The sequence below is a fragment of the Canis lupus genome, chromosome 22 (genome assembly GCF_003254725.2).
Source record: "Canis lupus dingo isolate Sandy chromosome 22, ASM325472v2, whole genome shotgun sequence".
NCBI classification, from domain to species: domain Eukaryota; kingdom Metazoa; phylum Chordata; class Mammalia; order Carnivora; family Canidae; genus Canis; species Canis lupus.
The window spans coordinates 35,008,584-35,017,591 of NC_064264.1; the positions used below are offsets into that span (position 1 = coordinate 35,008,584).

At 35.6% G+C, this 9,008-nt stretch overlaps 1 pseudogene; it reads left to right on the forward strand.

Annotated features, from left to right (window-relative positions):
• The window catches only part of LOC112655815 (proteasome subunit alpha type-1-like), a 56,462-nt pseudogene extending 49,576 nt beyond the window's left edge, over nt 1-6,886 (forward strand).
• The last annotated feature ends 2,122 nt before the right edge of the window (nt 6,887-9,008 follow it).

A 9,008-nucleotide genomic window follows, 5' to 3' on the forward strand; every position in this document is an offset into this window, starting at 1 on the left:
CAAAATATTAATTCACCATGAGTGTAAAAATTATTGCACTATTGAAGTGACTATATTTATCTGTATCTGATCTCTTGTCCCCAGTGAGTCCAAATCCACTCTTCAGTGGGAGGAAAAATTGTCTAGTTAAGAAATGTTTGCTAATCCAATAATCCAGTAGGGCTTCTTTTTTCTTAATATTTCTTTTTAAATTCACTTATTCATGAGAGACAGAGAGGAAGGCAGACACAGGCAGAGGGAGAAGCAGGCTCCATGCAGGGAGCCCAACGTGGGACTTGATCCTGGGTCTCCAGGATCACGCCCTGGGCTGAAGGCAGCGCTAAACCACTGAACCACCCGGGCTGCCCTCCAGTAGAGCTTCTTAGTAACTTAGTCTCTGCTTGGGTGACTGAGCTAACTGTCTTTCTTCAGAGACCTATTATTTTTCTCTGCCAAGGTAGAAACTGGTATGAAGTTGAAATTCAGATAATTTTGTGATGGGAGAGTAGGGAAATGTGAAGAAGGTTGGATCCTTGAACTGACAGGATATTCTCTCACCCTTTCTGAAATATACTTTGATGTGAATTATTAGTTTGTATCACTGGGTGCTAATTCCTTACAGTTAACGATCCTAACTACTTTCAGGGATTTCATGATTGTGGTCATTTGCTCTCAGTTTCAAAGCTCCTAACTGCTAAAGCCACTTTTTTCTAATGCCAACCTTTTCTGGTCCCTTGACATAAAGGAGTGTGTTGCCCTCAAACAGTCACCCAGGCTTGCAGGAAATTTTTGGTGACTTGATCAGCAATGGTAGGACAGGAGTTTCCCCATCCAGTCCTGTTCTTTTCTAGCACTTCTGCTTGTGCCTTTCTGTCGGTGCCCTCTATGTACATACTGGATGTGGTTGAATGCAGGGCCATTCCCAGAAGCATATCTGCTCTTACTAATCAATCAGGGGTGTCCTGATGTTATGTATTATAGCAACACACTTTAAAAAAAAATGGACTTAATTTTTCCATAATTGCCTCTTTGGAAATGATCTTGTAGTAATCATTCATTCATTCCTTTTCTCCCTCCCTCCCTTCCTTCCCTCCCTCCTTTCTTCCCTCCCTCCCTCCCTTCTTTCTCTTTGCCCTCTCTTCCTCCTTTTTTCCTTCCTTCATTCCATTTTTAAAAATTAATGGACTTTATATTTAAGGCAGTTTTAGCTTTACAGAAAAATGAGCAGAAAATACAGAGTTCCGGATCACTAGGTGGCTCAGCAGTTTAGTGCCTGCCTTCGGCCCAGGGTGTGATCCTGGAGTCCCGGGATCAAGTCCCACATCAGGCTCCCTGAGTGCTTCTCCCTCTGCCTGTCTCTCTCTCTCTCTCTCTCTCTCTGTGTCTCTCATGAATAAATAAATAAAATCTAAAAAAAAAAAAAAATACTAAGTTCTTGTACCAACCCTCAATCACTGAGCCCCCTCTCATTTCTTCTGTTTTTAACGTCTTGCATCAGTGTGGTAAATTGATTACATTTGATAAGCCAATTATGATACATTTACTAGGGCCCATAGTTTGTATTACTATTCACTCTTTATGCTGTACATTATAGGTATTTGACAGATGTATGATGCCATATATCCATCATTTCTCTCTGCCCCTTTTTGAAAATTCTTCCTCTCTCCTTTAATTCCTTCAACTAATTACCTGTTGACTTGTAATTAGCCCTGACTTTAACAAAGTAGAAGTATCAAGTGTAAATAAAAGTGCGAAGTCTGCAACAGACTAACTCAAATGTTTATGTAAGAGAGAAACAACAGAGACAATTCCCATATTGCAAAATAAAAAGCATTTCCCTGGAAACACAATAAAGGCAGGCAACTTACCAGTTTTGGACAGCTCAGAAGTTAATGTTTCATAAGTTTGAAAGATTAGGGTATATGCTAGGAAGTGCAAATATTATCTATTATTCACCAGGGGTATGTTTGTTCCTCAGAGGAGAGGTGGGAGCTGCACTTGGAGGGATATGCAGTAGTCTGGTAATGAAAGGTATTAAATGCTATGTTAAAAGTTAGAAAATTGGCCAAAGCTAACACTGCTTCAGGCAATTGGCTGGTGATTTGACAAAGAAAAATAAATGTTAGGTTGTTACAAATGTCAAAGGAGAAAAGTAGGGGGGGCAGTGTTTTCCCAAATCTTAAAAAAGAAAATCTCAAACTAAAGCATGACAATACACAAACATTTTTGAGAATTTAATAAATGTAGACAAAATGTAGAATTCAATTGAAGTGCCTCGTTTTCTATATAAAACTTGAGAATTCTGACAATCTACTGAGAATGTCACCTTTCTTTCTTTCTTCTTTCTTTCTTCTTTCTTCTTTCTTCTTTCTTTCTTTCTTTCTTTCTTTCTTTCTTTCTTTCTTTCTTTCTCTTTCTTTCTTTCTTCTTTCTTTCTTTCTTTCTTTCTTTCTTTCTTTCTTTCTTTCTTTCTTTCTTTTAGGTTTTATTTATTCATGAGAGACACAGAGAGAAGCGGAGATATAAACAGAGAAAAGCGGAGATATAGAAAGAGAGAGAAGTAGGCTCCCTGTGAGGAGCCTGATGCAGGACTGGACCCCAGGACCCTGCTATCACACCCTGAGCCAAAGGCAGATGTGCAAACACTGAGTCACCCAGGTGTCCTGGCATTTCTAATAACATAGCGATATTGTTTTCTACTATGTTAATAAGAATCTTAGAAACAATTAGTATTATATAGATACTTCCTGTTAAAATTTATAATACATTTAACGACCTTTTCAAGTAAACCTAGATCCTTGTATTTCATGTCAGTTTGAGGGAAATTTCTATTCACTTCCCTCAGATTTCGTCATGAAGAGTTTTGTTCCAATCAGCCCCTCTTTATTGCACTTTATGCTGAATCTTTCTACTTCCTGACCTGATTGGTGTGTGTCGTATATTGTTTCATGTTCCTCTGGATGAACCCAATCTAATGAATAGCTACAAACAACAGAGTTATTTTTCTCTTTTGTTTTTCCTCTACTCCACTCTACTTTTAGGAAAACTCGAAATATATCCAACTTTCTACATTAATATTTTCCTAAGAAAGGCTGTTTTAAGCTTCAGGGTAGAAGTAGATATTCAGATGCTCAGATGTGAAACCCTTTCAAATGTGGAACCACTTTCTCCAATTAGCCTGCAAACTATGGCAGAATATGCTACCCAAAATATACCAGGTTGGCATAAGGATTATTTTAAGAAAAAGGCACTTGAGAATCAGCAGGTACAGGAAGGTCATTCTAATTTCCTTTTCTGTCTGAAATCAGGAGATAAAAACTCCTTGTGAAAGGTGCCCTCCCTCTACCAAGAGAAAAGAAACATTGTTTGACAGGGAGGCAGAAACAAGAGAGAATTCTGTACAAATAGACCTCTTTAAAATAATTCTTATCTTGTTCTAGTCTCCCCACATAGTTGAATTACTTTTCCATAACTGCTTCTCTTTGTTCCATCTAGTATAAAAGAGTCTATCTTTTTTTTTTTGAAGGGTTTTTTGTTTGTTTAATACATCTGAAAAGAATGCATATACAAAGAATTGAGACATGAGAAAGCATTGGTTCAACACTAATGAATCTACAATAATTAGGATTTGGGGAAGGGGGAGAAGATTACCTAAATATTTTTAAAAATTGGAAACTGTGACCAAAATAAGTGGATAATATCCCTATTAACACTTATGAAGAGTCTTCATAAGACTCCATGATTTTTTATTAAACTAGAGAGCCTTAACTAGCTACTCTAGGGTTCCTCATATGCAAAACAGAAATAAGGGGATTCCTCTGACTGGTCCCCATGTTGTTAAATGTTCTCCCCACCCCCATCCCCACCCCCAGCTTCTTCATGAAGCAGATCTCCATCCTCCCAACTTAAAAGAAGATGTGCATCATTCCATAGACATCTGTCTCCTAGCGCCACCTCTCACATTTCTTCGATTCACCAGGTCTTCAGTTGTGTTCTAGGAACACTGTTATCATACACTATTAAGCTGGACATCTATGCTAAGCATATAAGACAATGACTGACAAGGAAAAAAATGTTTTTTAATTACGTACTCAATCCATTTGGTGTATTTCAAAAGGTGCAAAGAGTCTATCTTATGAAAGCTCTTCTATCACATTGAACTTAAATCTGCATGTTGTTCTGTTGATCTTTCTTATGTCAATTTAATTCTTAGGTCCAATGAAAAAATCAAAAAGGGTAGAGGGAAGATCTTGACTCCCTTACATCTATCAGAACAAGGCAGGCATTTACGTTTCTATTTGCCTAACCCATTATCTCTCTCCTCTTTGAGGCTAGGGAGAAAAACAAAGGATTGTTAGTCACTCTATTATATAATATTTTTGGTGTGCTAATCTAACATAAATTACTCTTTCGAGAATTTTTAGAGAGAATACCCTATGTTAGAATTTTGAGTGTATTCTTGAATTCCCATAGTTTCATTCATTTAACTGTTGACCTTGACATTATTTAGATGGGATAATGGAATATTTAAACATATATTTATGTAGACAGACTCAACTAATTATATTAACTTTTCTTCTTGAAACCAGCATAGATGAAATTTTAAAACAGTGACAATAAGTCCTATCAAAATGAGAAACTAAATTTATATTTAGGATGTGGCTTTATGAAATATTTTATTGTAGCGATATAGATATATAACTTCAGATTCAGACAGATCCTTGGGAAACAGTCAAAAATCACCTAGATGTAATTTGAATACAGTAGGAATTGTGACCTATAATAAGAGAAAATGAAAGAGAGAGAGAGTGAAAGAAAGAGATAGATAGATATGGGGGTAGTGGGAGAGAGTGTTTAATCAAATCATAAAGTAGAAACAGGTTCCTGCAGAATTGTGTAAAAATGTAAAATCTGGTAGAATTATATCAAAATGTTACTAGGGCAAAATAGGAACCTTTAAGTTCTAACCCTGGTAAATATAAAATTGTCCAGATGGTAAAGGTTGGTAAATATTGTTTTAGTATGCATGTGTGGGGAGAAATTTAGACATGTTTATCTCCCTAGCTCAAACAAGACTAAGATACTGACATGACTTGAACACAAAAATATGAACAATGAGACCCCAATTGTGGTCCCAGTTTAACAACAATAAAAATTTGGTCACTCTGTGTGTATGTGTGTGACAGTTATCACCCTGAACAAAAATTATCTAGCAAATAAGTGATCTTAGTAACCTCAGCTGTTAACCTCAGTTCACTTTGTTAATTCCAGTTTACTTCGAATATTGTAATTATATCATTAAGGTTAAGATATTTTTAACCCTGGAAAGGTTTAGAATAAAATATAGAGATGATGATATAAATCATAGATACATTAATGATATACTTTTGGTTAGGGATAATATCTGTATTTGGAATAAAAAATGTAATGATTAAAATAATTACATATCTTAGAGACTTGAAAAATTTAGTTTGGTTGTTTTATTAAAATGTGTAATTGAGTGATAGATTTTACACTTCATATTTTATTTTAAAGTTTAAGTAAGGAGCACCTGGGTGGCTTAGTTAGTTAATCATCCTGCTCTTGATTTTGGCTCAGGTCATGATCTTGTGATTGTAAGAGCAAGCCCTGGATCTGGCTCTGTGCTAGGGTGGAGCCTACTTAAGATTCTCTCTCGCTCACTCTTCCTTTGCCCCATCTCACTCCCTCAAGCTCTCCCTTTTTTTCTCTCTCTCTCTCAAAAAAAAAAAAAAAAAATCTTTTTTTAAGTTATATGAAAATTTTAATCCCTGCAAGCAACACTGGAATGTTGAAGACAACTTGAAAATCTTTCTAAATTTACTATATTAAATTTACTGTTATGGATTAAATAATTAGGATTAAAGTATCAGTGACTGAGATTTTAAGAGAATTTTATGTTGATTAAAATAAATATAAGGTGCTCCTGAAGCCGCCACCTCTGCCGGAGGCCACAGCGGGACCCACCCTGGAACCATGTTTCCAACCAGTATGACAATGACGTCACTGTTTGGAGCCCTCAGGGCAGTATTCATCACATTGAATATGCAATGGAAGCTGTCAAACAAGGTTCAGCCACAGTTGGTCTGAAATCAAAAACCCATGCAGTGTTGGTTGCATTGAAGAGAGCACAGTCAGAGCTTGCAGCTCATCAGAAGAAAATTCTCCATGTTGATAAGCATATTGGGATCTCAATTGCGGGACCTACTGCTGATGCTAGACTGTTATGTAATTTTATGCTCCAGGAGTGTTTGGATTCCAGATTTGTATTTGACAGACCTCTTCCTGTGTCTTGTCTTGTATCTCTAATTGGAAGCAAGACCCAGATACCAACATAATGGTATGGTGGGAGACCATATGGTGTTGGACTGCTTATTGCTAGTTATGATGATATGGGCTCTCACATTTTCCAAACCTGTCCGTCTGCCAACTATTTTGACTGTAGAGCCATGTCCATTGGAGCCCGTTCTCAATCAGCTCGTACTTACTTGGAGGGACATATGTCTGGGTTTATGGAGTGCAATTTGAATGAACTGGTTAAACATGGTCTGCGTGCCTTATGAGAGACACTTCCTGCAGAACAGTACCTAACTACAAAGAATGTTTCCATTGGAATTGTTGGTAAAGACTTGGAGTTTACGATTTATGATGATGATGATGTATCTCCGTTCCTGGAAGGTCTTGAAGAAAGACCACAGAGAAAGGCACAGCCTGCTCAACCTGCTGATGAACCTGCAGAAAAGGCTGATGAACCAATGGAGCATTAAGTCACAAACCAGTCTATATGTGTATTATCAAATATGTAAGAATGCAGGAGCCCTTACTGATGACAGTAATCTATACTTTGAACCAAAAGATGCAGCGTGGTCTTCTGGTATGTTTTAAGAATCGGTCCAGATGTGTTTTTCCCAAGTAACTTGTCTGAACCATATAATGGTGTGCATTTTTCTTGAGAGGGTCTATATAATCATTTTCTAGAAAGTATAGTTATCTGTACTAATGTTTTTATATGAAGAACATAGTGTCTTTGTGGTTTTAAAGACAACTGTGAAATAAAATTGTTTCACCTGCAAAATAAATAAATAGATAGATAGATAGATAGATAGATAGATAAATAAAAGTTCCTGATTCTATCAGAGTAAATTGTAGTACTTTACTCCTTTAGAGAGTATCTTATCATTGTTTTCTTTCTTTTCCTTTAAAATTATGTTTTATTAGGCTGAAGTCTTTAATTTGTATACTTAGAGAAGACACTGAAATTATCAGAACTCCAATTACATCATCCATAAAATGAGACTCTTAAATCAGATGATTTTTAAATGACCCTGCACTAAATGTCAGAAGCAAACAGAAACATGAAGACTATAATTCAAAGACTTAAATCTGTTAAGGGACATTCTTTTTTTTTTTTTAATTGTAAAATTATATTCTTACACATGGCTAAGGAGAGATTGCTTCCTGCAGAGAGACAAGAACTGAATGAGAAGTTGTGCACTGCTGAGGGTCCTCATAGTCCCCACCCAACCACTGAGCACCTCCTTGATCTTTCAATTAACACCAAAACAAAGCCACCATTACCTCATATTTTTGGAATTTGAAGTAATGTCTTGCTAGTGTTTGATTTACATTTTAAAGATGAATTCAGACTGCTCCTTTATCAGACTGTGATTGATTCACTTTTTATTCAGTAAAATAGCTAAAATGATCAATTTTCTCAGACTTTAGAACATTTAAATGCCTGTATCTGCAGCTGAAAATTGTCCAACTTTATAAAAAATTCTGAACCTAAGTTTGAATATTTATTTTTATATGTACGCATGTTATGCTCTGTTCCTGAAAAATTATCAAGTCAAATGTTTATAGAAGATTTACTGTCATGATTCTAAACATTTAACCTGATTTTTTAAATATAGCTTAAAATCTGGCTCTAAATCTTCCATCTCAATTTGTTACTTTAATGTTTTTAAGTTTCTTTTTTCATTACTATAGATTGTGTTTAATGTGCTAATACTTTATATTAAAAATAATATTGTTTTAAATCATATTTTAAAATATTTTCTTTTAATACTTTAATTTACATTTTATAATGATTTTATCATGTTTCTTGCATTTGAAATGTATGTTAAATTCAGTTGTCTGAAATCTGTGAGGAATCAGGAAATGTTTATCTCCACTTAGTCTTTTACGAAGGGTAATAAGCTGCTTCTCAGCTGTATTAGACTAAGGACTTAGATTTAAGAGGAAACAATCTTCAAAATAAAATACCCTTGTGGCTTTCTATCCCTCAATTTAAGAGTTAGTCTTGACTTACTCTTCCAGTATACTGCAGATACTCTCTCCTTTAGCTTTCACCAATTTGAACTACTAGAAATCTGAATTTTCGTTTTTCGTTGATCCATGTGGATTTTATAACATGACGGTAGTCTCTACTCTTTGGGACAATATATCTTCAATTTTGTGTAGTTTTGTGCCTGACCATTTTTGTTGGTTTCCTCACAGTAGTATCTATATTACTTTCCTACTGCTGCTATAGCAAATATCCACAAATGCAATAGCTTTAAAAAATACAAATTTATTGTCTTACATTTCCAGAGACCAGAAGCCCTACATTAATTTCATTCAATTAAAATCAGGGTGCCAACAGGGCTGTTTCCTTCTGGAGGCTATGAGAGAATATTCCATGCTCTTGTAGCTCACTGCATTATACCATTTGTAGGCCATTCCTAATCTTCAGAGTTTATTACTCCAGTCTCTGCCTCCAACATTGCATTACCTCTTCTCTCTTTTATACTTGAACCTCCTTCTGGCTCCCTTCTATAATGACACTTGCAATTACATTTAAGGTTACCAGATAATCCAAAATTTATAATGTAATTTTTAAAAATAGATACTGTAGTAGGTGTGTATCCTACCAACCTACTACAGTTGGAATAATATTTTGAAAAATTCTTCTTCCAGTCCAGAATATGAGTAAACTATGATGGAAATCAGCACAATATTTGAGAGGTTGA